Here is a 6,000-nt window from a genome sequence, read left to right as displayed (position 1 = left end):
TTTCCTTTATTCATTTATTCACAAAATATGCATTGATTACTTCCCATGTGGCAGACCTACTAATAGGCACTGTGTTTATGAACTTATCAGATATGACCTTTGATTTGTGAAATTAGAGGCTACTAGGGTAGCAGATGCTCAGGACTAATCAGATTCACATATAATTGCAAATGGTGACAAGAGATTAAAAAAGGGGGAAATTATAAGATGTTATGGGCTCTACTATAAATGGGAGACTTAATTTTGATGGGGTGTCAAAGATCATTCTGGGGCATGTTTACAGTAAGACCTGAGGAATGAGTAGGGCTTAACTAAGCAATGAATGGAAGAATTTAACTTTGGGATAGAAGGAACAAAATACCTAAAGCAGGAAGAAAAGACTTGGTGCAGTTGTGGAAATGAAACCAGTCCAAGATATTTGGGGGAGAAACTTGCTTGCTGAGGAAGACAGTAGGGGACAATTCCTGTATGTTATTGTGGTCCTTAAGATTTGGAAATTCATTGGTACCTAAACTATCAACACTGGTATGTGAAATTTTAAACATACTGTCAGAAAATTGCATATAAAGGCAATACAATATTATTTACAGGAATATTATTATTATTTACAGGATGTTTTATTGCTAGAATCAAGGGAGAGAGGCTTTGTTAACAGGAATCACCGGTAAGTAATTGCAGCTATCCTAATGTCAGATGCAGACTGTAAGATTAGAATTTAAATGCAAGTAGTTTGTTTGAGAGCTGATTCCAGGAAGCATGGTAGGAAAGCAAATGAAGTGAGTCAGATGAGGGAAGAAAGCTGTCACAGGCTGTATAATTGCTCCCAAAGATAGCCCGTTCTAATCCTCAGAACCTGTGAATGTTATCTCATCTGGTAAAAATGTCTTTACAGATGTGATCAAGTTAGGGATCTTGAGGTGAAGAGAGTATCCTGGATTATTAGGCTGAACCCTAAATGTTGTTACAAGTGTCCTTCTAAGAGGGAAGTAGGTGGAGGTTTGATTACAGAAGAGGAGAAAGCCACATGACTACAGAAGCAGAGATTGAAATAATGCTCTTGGGAGATAAAGGAAGCGGGCACTAGAAGCTGAAAAGGCAAGAAACAGATTCTCCTCTATAGCCTCCAGAGGAAGTATGGCTCTGCTAACACCTGCTTTTGGCCTGGTGAAACCTGCTTTGGACTTCGGACCTGCAGAAATGTAAGATAGTAACTTTGTATTGTTTTAAGCCACTGTACAATTTGTTACAGCAGCAGTAGGAAAGAAATACAGAAGCAGACACAGAAGGGCACATTGAAAAGCAGGTTATGGACTGCTAGGGCTCAATGTTATCGGTGATCTCTGGTAGATAGTGAGTGAAAAATACTCCTCAGAGTTTTCCAAGCCCAGTGGCAAGAAGGCTAGAAAATTATCAATCGACACCCATTTATGATATATTGAGGGTGGATTACAGGGATATTAGCTGCCTGGCACCTTCGGCACCTTCCTGTAGGGTGCTAACCAAATGTGTCTGAAACCAGAGAAAGTACTCAGGCAGAAAATGGTAGAAGCATGAAACAAGGAACCATTACAATGCATGGAAATGTTTGGGGTCAAGAGCACTGATAATGTCCACCCTTAGAGCCTGGATCTACTCATATCCATGATAAGTTCTCTCTGTTCTTTCATTGACTTTTCAAGCAAGTTGAATTTCTTTCTTTTTTTAAAAAAAAGCCTCAAAACAGAGAGTACAGTGAAATAAACTATCTCTGCTCCTCTAGTTGGTTCCAAAACCATATTTGACTTTTATTATGTACTTTTTCTAGTACTCATTTTAGATCTCCCTACTCTTAGCTAGCAATTCTGTGGATTTAGGTTTTCTTGTTCAGTAGAGTGACTAAGATCTTCACCCATAAGTTATGTAAACCTTGTTTACTTTGCCCCTGTAAGACTGTGGGTGCTGCAATAGTCTATTCTTGGCTTTGATTGGGCATGGAAGTGCTAAGAGAAGATCCAAGGTATCCCCATAGTTTTAACATTTTCTTCCCTAGCTTCATTATGTAGCAGCCACCTTATCTCATTATGACAATCAGAGATTACCCCTAACAATATAATAACTCACTTTTCTTCTTAATAATTTGCGGGCATATAGAATAAAGGAACATCTGTAGCTTTATGTTTTATGAAGTGCATACTATATCAACAGATAGAAGCATTCCTTCACATAGAAAGCACAAAGTTCCTAAGTGGGTCCTGTAGAATTATGTTGAGGGAGGCCAGTTCTACTTCCATCTCTTCATTTCCAGACTCATATATTGTCTGATACTATTAGCAGCACAGTATCATGAAACAGTTATTGCTTCAAAGTATATGCTGCATGTCAAAGAGAGTATCCCAAATATATACAAAGTGCCATCCCCAAACTGATGCCTTAAATTGTGTCTGTAAGACACAATTCCAATGTCCAATTACTCTACACACTTCCAGGTGAAGCAATATATAGTAGGACTGGTAGATTCCATAGTCATGTGCACACTGTCACACCTCTTGTGTGATAAAGTGGGTCCTCTCATCCAGGTTAATATGCTACAGGATCCTGTTTGGTAAATCAGACCTTAGTGAGGCTTTGAAAAATGGTGTTATTTAACAACTCATTGCAGAAAGAAAGGCAAATCCACACCAAGAACACACATAGTCACAGTAAGGACAAATCGCTGCCCACCTTCAGAGCTGAAGGAATCCAAAATAATCCATTACCTCCAAGTGTGTGGTTAATCTCCACAAGTTATAAAACCATACTGAGTTTTATCATCAGTCTCTGACTGTTGACAGTTGATAGGTTAGACTTTCAATGCTGACACTAACCCAATAAACCTTGATTAGAAGGAGCCCATGTTCAGCCTCCATCCCTGCCAATGTGTCAATCCCATTCATAGGCCCATTGTGAAAGCACAAGGGTGGATTATTTCAGAGGCTGGTAGACATTCATGAGGCAAATCATACTGTGTTCTTACTCTGTGGTAGATGCTCTCTGTTGGGTTTTGACATGAGACACAAAGTTGTACACATGGATTTGTCTTTCCTGCCTACAGTGCTTCTCCTAGCACCACCATTCAATACTTTCAGAATGCCTTACCCATGCCATAAGGTCCTATACTACAATGCTTTTAAGTAGAGGTGATTCATGATTACAGAGGAAATGTGGCAATGGGCTCTTTACCAAGGATTTCACTGGTAATTATCAAGGATTTCACCACATCGCTTGTCATGCAGAAACAGTTGGCTTGGAAGAACAATAAAATAAACTGCTAGGATTTATTCAATTTTGGAGAAATCTGAGACACACGCTTTCTGATGTTTGGAGGAGCTGTTGTGCAGCTTGTGATATATGCCTTAAGCAAATAACTAATATATGGTGCTGTCTCTCTCACAGAGTGTGTATACAGGTGTGTCAAATATGGTAGAGAGATGTGAGTAGTTATCTCTCACCATAACCTTTATTTCTGCTAGATTTCTTGCTTCCTTTTCCCATGATCTTCAGTTTGTGGATTTGGTAATCCTAGTCTCCAAGGTAGGGCTTCTTCCACTAGAAAAAACAGTCATGATTCCAACAAATTGGAAGATGAGTCCCCTGGCCTTTCTGGACTCTATGCCAATTATCTAACTGCTGGGGTGATTAATCCTAATAACTAGAGACAAATTGGCTTGCGCTAAACAATGAGAAAAAGACTCCTTTTAGAATGCAGGGGATTCCCTAGAGAGTCTCTTAATATTCCCTTGCCCAAATATTACAGTCACTGTAAAATGGTGTTAGCTAAAAAAAAAAAAAAAAAATATATATATATATATATAACGCCATGGACACAGATCCTGCAGAGATAAGGTTTGGGTGACTCTATGAGGCAAATAATTTTGTGCAGTCACTCTATGAGGCAAATAATTTTGTGCAGTGTTGGCAAAGGATAAGGGGAATATGGGAGATGTGTTGGAAAAAGGAGCTGGGATTACCAAATTTGTCCTCATGGCAAGCGACAGAGTTGTGAACTGTAACAGCTATGTTTCTGTTTATTTAACTGTTTCTTTTGTCTTTCTTTCCATACTACCCTATATGAAGAATATCAGTTGGACTAATATTGTAGCATTCACATGGAATAATAACTGAATGGATACTCCCTGCAGGTGGGGCTTTTTGAATTCCCTGAATTGATGTTTTACACTTTCACCCAACAAAGTGATGAAAGTGAATGCTAAGAAGCTAAGGGATGCATTGCACTGGATATCTACTGTTTGCCTCACTAGAGGTACTCTATTCATTTTTTCATCCTATAAGGCTGACTTACATGGATCCAAATAGACAATGATGTTTTCTCATAATTGTACAGATTTTCTCCTTCAAGATTTCATTAATGTTTTCTTTCTTCATTCTTTTGGCCTGTGATGGAGCGTCCTGTGTTGCTCAACTTTCTTTTGTGATTTCTCTACCCTGGTATCTTCAGAAATAGTGTCCTTATTAGTAAATCTCCCTGAATTATCCTATTTCAAGTGTATCAGAAATTACCTGTTGGGATCCTGACTGATAAAGGTGGTGACTGTGGTTTTGGATGTGTCAAATGTGAGTGTTCTGGAAATTAATATTGAGAACATTTCTAAATAGAAGTTTGATAGATGAGTCTGAAGAGGTGGGGAAAAGTCTAGACTGGTGACATACATTTGGAGGTCATCAGCATGTAAGTAGAGGATAAGGTCACTCATGAGGAGCACCAGGCTGATGGTAGAATAACTAGAGACACATATGATGAGATGACAGGCAGAGGATGAAGATCTCACAAAAGAGGAAAAAATGGCACAGACATCGAATCATTAAAAGAACTGGGAATGTGCAGCATAATGAGAAGAAACAGGGTGGAGGACTTACGAAAAGGGAAGACCATACTGGGCCCGTGGGCTGGACAGTGGTAGCATCCTTTTGGCTGGGATAAATGGCACTTTTATTGTCAGAATCCCTTCTTTTTCTCTTTCTTCCTCTCCCTTGCACCAATTGAAATAGGTGTATAGTTATGGCAAGGACTGAGAAGGTGTTTTTCCAATAAAATGACAGACTACCATATTTAACAATTTAGTTTTTTTTTCCCTCACCTGGTCAAAGTGAAAGCTTTTGTGGAAGTAGACAAGACAACAATCAGGATGTGATGGTATCAACAATATTTTACAACTCATTATTTTTCCCATGATTTTTCTATAAAGCGGACACAGTCAACGTCAAGATGCAGTATAGAGAGCTAGTACGATCATAATTTTAAAACACAACTTTGTTGTGTATTGCAACTTCAAATTCAACATCATAGAGGTAATTGCAAAGTCATTAGAAACCCAATAACATTGTAGGGGACAGAAAACACATTAAAGTGTTTGAGGAATGGGTTGTAAAAGAAGTAGAGCTATCTTCAAAAAAGATATTTGTTTAGAAGGTTGTTAAGAAAGGAAGAAAAGTGACCAGACACAGTAAAATGACATGGAATTTTGGAAGAGAGTCTCCTTTTTAGGATAAGGAGTATGTCAGTATGTTTTAGTATTGAGAAAAATACAATAAAAAGGGAATAAAATAAAGATACATAAAAGAGATGGAAGACAAAAGAAGAAATGCTCCAGAAAATGGCAAGAGACAAAATCAAGAGAATATGAAGAACAGTTGAACTCGAGTAGAGGGAGAACTTCCTCAACCTCTGGACCTATAAGTCAAGCAATGATGTGGATGCAAATTAATTTATAGGTAGAAGGGCAGAACATTAAAAGTTTATGGTTTCAATTTTCTTATTAAATTCTGTTGTGAGTGAAAAGTGAGCTGCAAAGAAGGCAAAGTACAAACTAGCTATTGGGGAAGTGGGAGGTGACATTGACCACAGGTATTAAAAGGGTGATAGTAGTGAGGGCTCAAGTGATGGCAGAAAACATGAATTTATAATGGCGATAATCTACTATACGTTTTTGTTTTTCTCTAACAGTCCTCAGAGTTTCTTGTTAA

The 6,000-nt window shown here is 38.3% G+C and overlaps 1 long non-coding RNA gene across 1 annotated transcript in view; it reads left to right on the top strand.

Annotated features, from left to right (window-relative positions):
• Positions 1–1,043: 1,043 nt before the first annotated feature.
• LOC117980042 (uncharacterized) overlaps positions 1,044–6,000 on the top strand; it is a 72,822-nt gene continuing 67,865 nt past the window's right edge. The window contains exon 1 of the long non-coding RNA XR_004671171.2: positions 1,044–1,199. This is a non-coding gene — a long non-coding RNA (uncharacterized LOC117980042). The remainder of the gene's footprint in view (positions 1,200–6,000) is intronic.

This window comes from Pan paniscus, chromosome 3 (genome assembly GCF_029289425.2).
Source record: "Pan paniscus chromosome 3, NHGRI_mPanPan1-v2.0_pri, whole genome shotgun sequence".
NCBI lineage: Eukaryota > Metazoa > Chordata > Mammalia > Primates > Hominidae > Pan > Pan paniscus.
This window is presented reverse-complemented; position numbering and strand designations above follow the sequence as displayed.